This window comes from Cetorhinus maximus, chromosome 9 (assembly GCF_964194155.1).
Source record: "Cetorhinus maximus chromosome 9, sCetMax3.hap1.1, whole genome shotgun sequence".
Lineage (NCBI taxonomy): Eukaryota > Metazoa > Chordata > Chondrichthyes > Lamniformes > Cetorhinidae > Cetorhinus > Cetorhinus maximus.
In genome coordinates, this window is record NC_135887.1 from 53,896,708 (window position 1) to 53,909,745 (window position 13,038).

General features: G+C 46.7%; 1 protein-coding gene across 1 annotated transcript in view; it reads left to right on the forward strand.

Annotated features, from left to right (window-relative positions):
* Nucleotides 1-9,364: 9,364 nt before the first annotated feature.
* Nucleotides 9,365-13,038, forward strand: part of LOC144684660 (uncharacterized) — a 72,834-nt gene continuing 69,160 nt past the window's right edge. The window contains exon 1 of the mRNA XM_078548737.1: nt 9,365-9,579. The gene's annotated coding sequence lies outside the window, so the exon portion shown is untranslated. The remainder of the gene's footprint in view (nt 9,580-13,038) is intronic.

Genomic DNA, 13,038 nt, shown 5'->3' on the forward strand with positions numbered 1-13,038 from the left:
CTCAGCACCTTTAAGGTGGGGCTGGCCCCCATCACACCAGCATCTGTGACCAGTGATACTGTGCTCCAGCTCCTGAAGGGCTCAGGTACTGAAGGCGGAAAAAGGATCAGATGCTTTTAAAGTTTCATGGCTACGTCTCTATGATATGACCCTGATCACAGAGCGCAAGCGAGCTGCCCTGGGCCAGACAGGAGTCAGACATTCTCAGAGGCTATGTGAAGATCTATGGAGTATCCTCACTGCATGTTGTCATCATCCTCCTGCAATCGAGCGACTATTAGGGCCTGCACTGTGTCTCCATGACAGGAGCATTCTCACAGAGGGTATTGGCACTGCCATAAGCCAGACTGGAGTCAAACATTCACAGATGCAATGTGAGGAACTTATGGTGTCTCCTCACTGGATGTCATCATCATCCTCCACAAATCTAGCAGCTGTAAGGGCCTCCCGAGCATGCCTGCCTCATCTGGTCAGAGTGATGACCTTATTGCCGTCATCGTTGCCATCAAGGACCTCATCAGCCACGACATCCTCCTCGTCGGAGGAGATCTCCAGTTCCTTCATCTCCTCCTCAGCCAGCTCGTTTCCCTGTTGGAGCGCCAGGTTGTAAAGGGTGCAGCAGATGATGACGATGCGTGACACCCTCTGTGGACTATATTGCAGGGCTCCACCAGACCGGTACAGGCACCGGAACCACATCTTCAGCATCCTGATGGTTTGCTCCACCAAGTTGTGAGCTGCTGCATGAGCCTCATTATACCTTCGCTCTGCTGCAGTCTGAGGCCGCCGCACAGGTGTCATCAGCCGCGTCCTCTGCCCTTGTCCCTGAGGAGCCAACCCTGCAGCCTCTGTGGACCCTGGAAGACATCAGGGGGTCTGTGACGAACTGAGAATGTAGGAGTCGTGCGCACTCCCTGGAAACTGTGCACAGACCTGCAGGGTTTGTTTGTGGTGGTCGCACACCAGCTGCACGTTCAGTAAACGGAAGCCCTTGTGGTTGACACAGTTGACCACTTGTTGCGACAGAGATCTGAGCGTCACATGAGTGCAGTCGATGGCACCCTGCGGGGGAACCCGAGATCTGGGCAAGTCCAATCGCTTTTGCAACCTGGCTGTCCTGGTCCTGGGCGAAATGCACAAAGTTGTGTGCCTTCATGAAGATGGCGTCTGTGACCTCATGGATGCATTTGTGGGTGGAGGCTTGTGAGATCCCACAGAGATCACCTCTGGAGCCCTGAAAGGAGCCACTAGCATAAAAATTGAGCACATGGTCACTTTCATGGCCACTGGCAGTGGATGCCCCCATGTTCCTGTGGTGCCAAATCCTGCAGCAGCTGGCAGATGTGACCAACCAGTTCCCTAGACACACGCACTCTTTGGTGACACTGGTTCTCGGTCATCTGCAGGAATGAAAGACAGTGTCTATAGACCCTGGGTCTAGCAAGGCACTGACCAGTGACAGCTCGCTGTGGCTCTTCAGCAGCATGTGTGGGAGCCCCAGCTGCCCTTTCTTCCTGAGGGTGCTGCTTCTCCCTTTGCCCAGCCAGGCGCCTCAGTCACCCTCTTCTCTGTCATCTTCACTCTCTGTACGGCATACAGCTAGTTCATCAGGCTCCATGATCCTGATGTACTCCTCCTGCAAAATGAAAGCGAGAGACGTGTGAGTTAGCATGGGTATACTAAGAACCTCTCTTGGTTAAGTCTGAAGGCCCCTTAACGCATCCCAGAGAGTGCTAGCCCCCATTTGGATGGCCAGAGTTTAGTGCGTTGCATGGCTGCCTGAAACCCCACCCACCTCCGCCCCACTCCACCCGACCAATTGGTGGCAGCTTTGCCCACTGGACTGCATACTGTGCTCTCAGCTCAGGCACAGGCATTCTCCTCACCCGCACTGCAAGGCTGCACAGTTAGCTTGAACTATGGGGGTGACTGGTCCAAACCGGGGTGATGACATTGCAAGGGGCTGTGAGCACCTCCACCAGTGATTGCTCCATGGCCAGCTTTAGCGAGGAGATTGTACAACATGTGCAGTCATCCAACTGTTCTGCAGTCCATTAAAATGCTCATTGGTATGCAGTCTGTGCCCAAGGGGTGAAAAGCTCTGGAGCACTTGGTAGCACTTTGATACCCCTGTGCTGCTTGAGTGGGCAGAGAATCTAGAGGCCTGACTACAAGCGTGTCAATGTGGCTGCGCCCGAACTGTCTCAGCTGCAGAGGAATGGTCACTTTATACAAGGTTTCCCTAATGCGTGGCCGCTTCCCTTGCCTACCACCACCCCCCAACCCACACATGCTTGTGCACTACCTTCAGCCGCAGGGCAGCCTTCAATCCCCCCAACTCGCCTCAATCTTGAAGTCCAACATGCGACCCTTACGAGTGCTCCGCAACGTCTCTGTGCACTCATCTCCGAGTTCCCCTCAAAGTGCAGCTCGCCAAGTACATGCCTTCTGTATGCTGTTGTGAAACATGTTGGCGTACAACCATGCCAACGTGGGCGGATGATCCAGCCGGGGGGTAGGGGGTGATAAGTCTGGTGGACTGGCCTTATAATGATATGCTGATGTATTACAATGAGGTTTCATGATGTCATGAAATCAATTTTTGGCCTTCTTGCCATGTTGTCCGCTCATGTCGCCAAACAGGCCCGCGTCAGTGGGCACAGAAAATTCTGCCTGTAGAGCACTGCGCATAGTTTTGGTCTTCTTGTTTATGAAGGGAGAAATTTGCATTGGAGGCTGTTCAGAGAAGGTTCAATAGGCTGATTCCTGAGATGAAGGGGTTGTCTTATGAGGAAAGGTTGAGCATTTTTAGCTTGTGCTCATTGAAGTTTAGAAGACTGGGTGGTGATCTTATTGAAATATGTTAGATTCTGAGGGGGTTTGACAGGGTAGATGCGAGAGGATGTTTCCCCTTGTGGGAGAAGAACTCCTGCTTCTAATTCATATGTTCATATAGTCAACATTGAGGACTAATGCAACAAATTATGAGAAGATGTTAACAAACTCTCTACTTTACGACAGTGACTACATTAAGTACTTTATTGGCTATAAAGTGCTTTGAGACACCCCGTGTCACGAAAGGTGATACATTAAGCAGAAGCCTTTCCTTTTTTCTAACTTGAAGAATTGACATATAATTGGCAAACTGGCAAGTAAGAATCTAAATGGGGTAGTGCAGCAAAGGGATCTGTGGGGCGGGTGGGGGACAAATACACAAATCATTAAAAGCAGTGATGCCATTTAATAAGGCTCTAAAAAAACAAACCAAGGTTCATTTCTAGATAAATAGAATTGAACAGTTATGCTAAACTCATATCAAACCTTGATTAGACCACACTTGGAGTACTGTGTATAGTTCTGGCCACTATATTATAAAAAGGATATAGAGGCATTGGAAAGGGTGTAGAGAAGATTTACAAGGATGATGAAAGGATTAGGAGATTACCCCTATCGGTAATGGTGAGCAGACTGGGTCTCTTTACAAAAGGAAAGGTTTATTGGTGACCTATTCGAGGTGTTTAAAATTATGAAAGTTTTGATAGCGTTGGCACAGTGGGCTGGATTCTCAAAGAGCTGCGGTGTCGAGACTGGTGTTGGGGGGAATTAAAAATCATGGTCCGGAAATGCTCTTGGGATCCTGCTGTCTCCGGAACAGTTTTGAATTTTGAAAGGGATGGTGGGGGAGGGAGGGATTGAGAATTATGGTCCTTGCCTATTGATGGCCCCTTAAACTCATTAAGGAACTTGTTAAAGGGCCTGTCAGTTCGAGATTGGAGTTTTTAAATGTTTTTCGAGTGAGCCCAGGCAGTCTTGCACATGATACTCTGTGGGTCCCAGGAGCGCTGGCATGAGCACTGCCCCTATCCCTCTTGCCTATGGCTGCTTTCTACCATGTTCCACCTTGAGGAGCTGACTGCTCTAATCAGACAGGCAGCGGCAACCCCAACATGACTGCCACCTGCTCTGCCACTGGAGCCTCCTGGAACACCTCGAAATGGACACCAAGCTCACCTCCTGGCCAATTAGACCATCTCATTTCAAAATAGCGTTGCATGAATGATGCACCTCGGGTGCAGGGTCAGGACTGGGAATTCATCCGGGTCCCTGACCCCACATTGAAATTCTGGCCCAGTGAGTCTGTTTCTACTTGTAGGCAAGAACAAAATTAGATGTAATCAATACAGGATAGTCAGTAAGAAACCAAATAGAGAAATGAGAAGAAACTTCTTTACCAGAGAGTAGTGAGAATGTGGAACTCACTATCAAAGAGAATAGTATGGATATATTTAAGGGTAAACCAGATGAGTGTATGAGGGAGAAGGGAACAGAAGGGAAAAATGTCAATAGAGTTGGATGAGGAAAGTTGGGAAAAGGCTCGAGTGAAGCGTAAATTCCATCATGAACTTGTTGTGTTGAATGGCCTGTTCTGTGTTGTAAATTCTTTATAGATTTATCCCAACAAGAAAGATGCCAAAAGAATCTATCAAACTAAAGAACTAATATTTCTTACTTAGGCAGTTTGTCTCACTCTTTAGAACTCTCCCTTAAAGCTTTTAATTTTGTTGCTTCCCTCCTTCCTAACATATCCTCCTCAAATGCTAATTTGTTTTTTATTCACAATTATGATTACATCTAATCCTCCACTTACCAGCTGGTCCGTTATCCTGTTTGTGTAACATGGTGCCTTTTATTATTTTAAGCCATTACATTAATACAAGTTCCTATTGTTCATCTATTATGAGTTGGTAAAGTGCAAAAACAATGTTTGGCAGAAATGAGGAGACCGGGCTTCTAGGGAGCAGTGTTATGTAGAATTTACAGCACAGAAACAGGCCATTCAAACCGAAGTGTCTGTGCAGGTATTTAAATGGGAATTCCAAATGATGTTAGCAGAGATACTGGGGTTGAAATTCATCTTGCCTGCTAACACAAAATGTGTGACAGTGAACTAGCAGCCAACTTTAAACATCACCTGCTATTATATTCATAACAGCACTGTGGGTGTACCTACACCACATGGACTGCAGTGGTTCAAGAAGGCAGCTCACCACCACCTTCTCAAGGGCAACTAGGGATGGGCAATAAATGCTGACCTAGCCAGCGATGCCAACACCCGGTGAAAGAATAAATAAAGTTCCATCCTTAAAATTCTTAGTAGAATTCTCATGGGCTGAGACCTGGTGTGCTGAATGGCCCCAGCAGCTCCCAAGCAAGTTACAACCGCACCTGGAGGGGATTGATTGTCTTTAAAATGCTTCTACCTTCCTCTATCTTTCTTAAGAGCAAATAAACTCTTATCTGCCACTTTTCTTTGGCTCAGGAGCGCCTGGTCAGATTGGGGCAGGGATCTTTGATGCATCCCTGCCACAGGAATGACTCTGTCCCAGTGGAGTGAAACCCCAGGCAGAGTGGGGCTGTGAGACAAAATTTAATCAAACCAAGGAATTGTGGTCAAAATACATGACCAAGGCAGTCTGACCCCGTTGCAGCCATTTCAGTGCCAACTGAATGCAATCATTCAATAAGTCATTCCCATGCCAGGTTCTAGTGGTTCAGGTAGGGTTGACTGTTTTTTCTCCTAGGGTATATTGGCTGGCTGAATTCAATCTGTCAATGATGCCAAATCACTACATCTAATACTTAGTGCAGTTGGAGACAAGCCTACAATAATGTCTGAGGAACCTGAGGAATTCCCATTATCTGGTTCTTAGCCATGCTGAGGGCCAGGTGGGTGATGACCACCACCTTTGCCCAGTGAAGTTTCCGTTTCCTCCTCAACCTCACTGTGACCTGGCTACAAAATGCTTAATACTTTGAAGGAACATTTCATTTCTCTAGAGGGCAACCTTCATTCACTAAACCAGACTAGTAACTCAGTATCAAAGCGAATAAATGATGGTAAAACTTAAACATCACTGGTTAGGCCTCAGTTAAAGAAAAAAAGACTTGCAGATCGCACCTTTCATAACCTCAGGATGTGCCAAGGTGCTTTACAGTCAATGAAGTACTTTTGAACTAGAATCATTGTTGTAAAGTAGGAATCGTGGCAGCCCATTTGTGCACAGCAAGCTCCCACAAACAGCCAATTTGTGCATAGCAAGATTCCACAAGCAACAATGTGATAATGGCCAGATAATCTCTTTTAGTGATGTTGAATAAGGGGTAAATATGGGCCAGGGCACTGGGGAAATCTCCCCTGCTCTTCTTTGAACAGCACCATGCAATCTTTTAAGTCCGCCTGAGAGGGCAGATGAGGCATCGGTTCCATGCCTCATCTGAAAGACTCCACCTCCAACAATACAGCACTCCCTCAGCCCTTTCAAAGAGCCACTACATTCAAGATGGGCTAAATGGCCTCCCCTGTGATCTGCATGAAGTATTTGTCCTGTGCTGGCTGAAATGAAGCATCAACAATGCAAGAATGCTAGGATGTTGATGGGAGCACCCGCATCCATTCACATTCCCTTTCACCCATTTTACAGTGGTACCAGTACAGGCAGATGTGGACTAGGCCAGGGACCCGTCATGTAACATCCCTTCTTGTCACTGTTCCTAGTCAGATACAGCAAGCACATTTAAACAACAGAGTGAAGTCATTTGGCTCATTTACCATCATCAAAGTGTTAACTCCACTCATGCACCAAAAGTCAACAGGCGTCTATTATTATTAGACAACAGGAAACATCATAAAAGCTCTAACTGCCCACAGCAGGTGTTATAATGGACTGAGGGACTTACTCAACAATCCCTTGGGCAACAGCTAACAAGCTAAAAGCATGGCTGGGGAGAGTGCATGGCCCTTTAAACTGCTGCAGGTGTCTGATCCCAGCACTAACCAGCTGTCAAGATCCAGCCAGAAGGACCATTGGGAGCTTTGCCTACAAGCAGACATAAGCAAACCCTGGAAAATTCTCTGGTGCCAGTGCCAGGGTGATCTAGTGGCCAGTCAAACTGACTCCATTACTCTAGCACCATGAAGCATGATGCAGAGGAAGATCTCAGCCAGTGTCCTCACTGGTTCCTAATAAAATACTTCTGCATAAAGATCCCCGGACAAACCCAAGTTGTGTCCCAACATCAGAAGGATTCACATTGGGGACTTGTTACTGGGAGGTGGAAGTGGAGCAGAATACCAAATGGACGATAAAAGTCATCATCATCTAAGTGCCATGCGAGTGGCATAGACGACCATGGTCTTCCAAACTTTCTGATCATTGCAACAGTGAATGACCTCTTTGTCAGAGTTTGAGTTAAGCCAGTCTTTAATGTTGTCTAGCTGTTTCCTTCGCTGTCACCTCATTATCTTCCGTTAATCCTCCCAGTGGTGTTTAGGCACCCTAACCCTGCTACATGGATAACATGTCTGAAGAACTCCATTTGTCTTCTTTTGATATTATTTAAGCATTTTCTTGTTCTTCCGGCATCATTCAGTATTTCTTTGTTAGATCTTTTCCCCACCCAGCTTATCCTTAGGATCCTCTTTAAGCCTCACATTCCAAAGCTGTTGATTTTCTTTTCTTCCTCTTCCCAATGCTCCAGGCTCCACATCCCTAATTGATTACTGACCAGTGCTACCATCAAGTGAGGAGGGGTGAAATGACTCCCCTGTTCCCCCTACTCCTTGTTTGACCATAACAGGGTTTGTTTTCCTTTTATAAGAATTTAGTGAGGATGCACTTTGCCAATTCTGTATGTGTCCCACTATTTACATGTCATGATTGTAGAGAATTACTTAGTCAGGCTTTCTTAGGTTAAACTACAAACGAGGTAAGTTTATTGAAACTATTCCCGAGCTAAGAAGGTAAGAGAAATGTGACACCATTCATACAGTCGCACACATTCATCTGGGCCTATGCACACACAAGTACAGATGGCAGAGTGAGAGGATAGGCTTGTAAGAATTTTGCAGCCATGAAAGAAATAATGGAGGATACGGTTAGATGTTCCTTGATTGGTCTTAATGTGGCTGTTTAGCGTGGCTGTTCTCCTGGATGCAGTCGTACGGAGCATGTTTTTAAAGATCTCGATTCGTAGTTGGTTTCTTCTCAGGGCTGTCACTTTGCAAACTGGGTGCCGTACTTCCAGAGCAACAGTGAGAAGGCATGTTGCCTCAACAACCTATTTCAGTACAGCATTGTCCTTTTCACTTCTTTCTCCTCCTGCTTAACAGGTGTTCCCTTGAAATAGCTTGCTGGTTGTATATTCCAGAGGGGTTTGCTTAGTTATTGTTTCAGAACTGGTAATTGAATTTTGATGTCTCATCTCGGAAACATTTGCAAAATCTTAGTGTGTTGAGAATAGTCAGGAGATGGGGTCTTTCATACTCCCCAGGGGGTTGATTTTCTGTCTTCATTCCAACTTTGTGGAATGTGAAATTGTGTTTTGAAGCAGCTCAACCTGTCAGCACTCTCTCTTTTAAACAAACACACAATTGTCTCAGGGTTCCAGTTTAAAATCCAGCCAATGAAAAAAATCAGAAACCATATCTTCAGAAAGGAAATCCTCATGACAGCAGACATAACATTTTACACAAATTCTTGTTTCAAGGCACAAACTGACCTTTCTTGGAATGTTGCTTAATTTTGTAAAAATATTTTTGGCTTATCCAATCATTTTTCAGGATTCAGTAACTTTTTTGACATTGGTTTTGACATTTGATAATGCTTCCTAGATAGTTGAATTGATTGACATGCTCCAACTTGCTTCCATTTACTGTGATGATGCATACTGGAATGTACTTTTTTTTATCATTAACATAGTGTACATTTTCTTACAGTCAAGTGTAAACCCATATCTACCACTTTCCTTTTCGATGGTATTGATTAATTTTTGCACGTCTTCTTCATTTGTTGCTGTGTGGTGTTGCAACATGGCGAAAGTTGTGATGACACTCCCTCCTGCCTTTATGACATCCATCCCTTCAATTCCTCTGAGAATGCATAAGAGCAGTCAAAGTATTATTTTTTTTATCCAATCACAGGATGTGGGCCTTGCTGGCTAGGCCAGCATTTATTTCCCATCCTTAACCGCCCTTGAGAAGGGCATCAGAAGGGAATTAACCAACATGAAAAGCTTCCTGTCATTGAAACTGGCTAAAGTGTCGCTTAATCAGAATATCCTGATTCACCTTGACTTTCTTTTACCCTTTTCAACCTGGGTGGCATTCTGCATGGCGGGTTTTAGCCCTTAACAGGAGGGATCTCTTAAATAGTAAACATCACCAATTCTAAAATCACCAATTCTAGGTCTTAATGGGGAACCATGCTCAAAGGGAGTGCAGATCAGAGAATCTGAATTATTGTCTGTCCCATCCCAAATCAATCTCCTTTTGAATGCAGCTCCCCTCCCATTGCGAGCACAGGATAGGTGAACTTGCCTTGTCAATCCCTTTAATTTGTTTAATTGTGAGTGATTTCCTGCTTACGCAAAGATTCTGCCTTATTATCTGTAATGTTCTGAGAAGACCTCTTCCTGGGAGATGTGATGTTTGCTGTTTCCTGTGTATCTATTTCAAACTGGGCTTACAACATATTTACTCAGCCAATACAGGCTATTTGTGGCTTTCCATTTGTGAGAACTGTAAGTACAGCTTCGGTTCCTTAACAAACATTAACTTTGTAATTCAATTTACTGCAATTGTTTTCTGATAGCTTGTTTGGTGCAATTACTTTGAGGATTGTTTGCATTTTGTGGGTCTCATTGCATTACTCCAGTGTCTTGAGTAGTAATGCTTGCTTGTTCATTGCACTCTTGGTGATATTCTATGTAATTTTAAATTGTTTGCAGGGAATGGGCTGAACAGCTTTGTCCTGGCCTTGGGGCATTATTTCAGTGGACAGATTGAGACAACATGATTTCCTTTTGCTCTTTGGGAAAGTGATTGTCATTCAGTCACTGTCTCTAGGTTGGGAACATTGGAAATGCCCAGAAAACATTAGCATCGAGTGTGTTGCTGGCTTACAGCACAACGCAGGTCACAGAGCTCAGGCGAGCTTCTTGATCAGAGGTTTATTTTGTCACAAAGACGTGTTATTTAAAGAAATAGAGATGGTTGTTTTCAGAGAAATTGAAAGTAACTGTGGAATGTGGAACTGGCTGTTAAGCAGCAGATTTCGGTTCAGTGTTGACCAGTACATTAGACGCACGTTGGGATAATTGGGAATCCAAATGTGGCTAATTTCATTTCTGATTGGAAGATAATAATGAGTAAAAACATTGTCATTATTTGTGTGATCTCAATACTCATATTCAACAGGGGGTAGATCTCCCTCTGTGAGGTGAGTTTGGGGATGAGGAGGCATTTAATCAGGTGGGAAGGTAGTGGGTCTCGACCCTATTGGCTTCCCTCCTCTGCCCCGTTTAAGCCCAGAGCTGAAAGGCTCGTGGATGGCTTTCCTGCCCCGCTGCCAATCAAGACCCTTAATTGAACAATTAATGCCCACTTAAGGGTCTCACCCTGCAACTGTTGGTATTAACCCCGCTGTAGGTGGGCCTGTCGCCATGCTGGGAGCCTGTCGGGGTTGCTTGCGGGCCCCCAGGGGGAGTCCCTCGTTCAAAGGCACTCAATGCCTGATCAAGAGGCTTGGCATCAGGAAGTGGAGGGCCCGTGAGATCCACCTTCCTGCTCGAGCTGCTGACACCCATCCCCCCTCTGTGACCGCCATCCTGCAACCCACATACCACCATCACTCACTTAGAACCTGGGTCCCTTGGCGACCCTGGCCCTTGCGTGGATGCATTGCTGGCAGTTGCCACCCTTCCCACTGGCGCTGTCAAGCAAAGCACAGCTGCTAGCCTATGATTGGCTGGTAGTCTTTGGGCAATGGGATTTCTGCTTCCTGGATCTGTGATCCCAGGGAAGGCCCACCGCTGTCCAGTTAAGTGTCTGATTGACATTTAATTTGGCAGGCTTTCCCAAAAGCAGACAACGGGTTGTCTCACTGGCCATCCAGCTGGCAGAAGAGACCCCCATCGCTCCACTGGAATGTGAATGTGAACTATAACATTTTTGTTTCTGGTGAAATGGTGAGATGAAAAGCAGATTATGGGCATGTTCTTTGATCATTGTGAGTTCCCTGCTACCAGAATGTGGGAGATGTTTGTTAAGGAAATGTCCACATGCGAAGTATGCTCACTGTATTGTGTATCTGTGAGTTGTTCTGTCCCAAAATTAGTTCAAGTGGATAAAATGGTGCAACACCTGTGGCCAGTCAGTGACCTCTATAGGACGACACTGGCCTGCTTCAACAGTGATACTGAGAACGTATGTCATTGGCTGCGATTTTCTGTGCCCGCTGGCGTCAGATGTGTTTGATGGCGTGAGCGGACAATATGGCGTGATTGGTTTCACGATGGTGTGAAACCAGTTTGCAATCGTCCGCTCAGCCTGCCGATGGTGGGCTGCGTTGGGAACCTCATTGTAATATGTCAGCACATCATCATAAAGCCAGCCCGCTGGACTCATCCCCACCCCCCCCAACCCCCCCCCACCCCCCACCCCCCACCAACCTCCCCCGACCCTGCTGGGACATGCGCCCACTGTTTCACAACAGCACATAGGCGACATGCACGTGGTGGGCTGCACTTCGCTCAGAACTTCAAGGTTTGTTTGTCCACCTTGCTTATCACCAGTGCCAGGCTTCACAGGTGGCACCACATCATTTTTAGGGGCTGACAGGTAGGTCTCTACCTACCAAATCAACCGTATGTGGGTGGCTTTTCAACGGCTGCAGGGCTAGGGCTTGCTTGGAGAAGGGGGAGAAGTGGCCTCAGGCATGGGGAGAAGATACAGGACAAGGACTGTACTGGGGAAGGAGGAGATCCCAGGGTGTGTGTGGGGGACACATGTTGATTTGTGCAAGTGGCCTCAAGATGGTGAGGGTGGAGGAGGCAGTCTCCAGAGGAGATGAGGCCAGATGGACATGTGAGGGTGTGTGTGTGAGAATGGGGGGTGATGTCCTTTGAACTGGCAGTGAGAGAGGTGCCAGTGAATGTGTGATGGGCTTGAGTGTGTGAATTTAGAGTGATGAGATGGCTGCCTTACCCTGGCTGCATGGATGAGATCATTCATCCTCTCACTGCATTGGATGGCCAACCACTTCTGTGCAGCATTGGCACTGATCACCACTGTCATCGCCTACTAAGCTGGAGTGGTAATGTAGCTGACAGAGCGAGGGTAGAGGACATCACAGCAGGCCTCCATGGTGCCCAAAATGTGCTTGAGGACCGCAGTCTTCTTGCCTTTCAGGGCCATGTCTCCTTTGCTGCAGTCCTGGGCTGGCACGTGGCATGATGAAGCGGCGAAGTGACAGCGTGGCAGGCGCATCAGAGCCTGCCCACCATGGAAACGGCGTGGTTCCTTGGAATGCATAATAAATGGGATGATACGGAGTGAAAAACCACCATCGCGGCCGGTGGATAAAACGTCATTTTACCCGCCTGCATCCACACTTAGTCATCCACAAATCTGGGGCGATTCCGCCCAATGTGTTGGAAGGAAATGCAGAACTGATGAGAATAAAGTGAATGGAGTGTGAGAAAGGGCATTTATGAATGGAGGGAAACAGCTGAGTAATTGAGTTTACAGCAGGGGGTGAGTGCAGAGCAGGAGCAGGGGCGTGGGTCAGGGCTAAGTGGCTGTACCTTGGTCAAAAGTTCTTGAGGTTTGGTATATATATATTTTTATTCATTCATGGAATGTGGACTTTGCTGGCTGTACCAACATTTATTGCCAATCCTTAATTGCCCTCGAGAAGATGGTGGTGAGTTGCCTCTTGAACCGCTGCAGTCCATGTGGTGTAGGTACACCCACAGTGCTGTTAGAAAGGGAGTTCCAGGATTTTGACACAGTGACAGTGAAGGAACAGTGATATATTTCCAAGTCAGGATGGTGAGTTACTTGGAGGGGAACTTCCAGGTGGTGGTGTTCCCATTTGTCTGCTGCCCTTGCCTTTCTAGATGGTAGCGGTTGTGGGTTTGGAAGGTGCTGTTGAAGGAGCCTTGGTGAATTCCTGCAGTGCATCTTGTAGATAGTACACA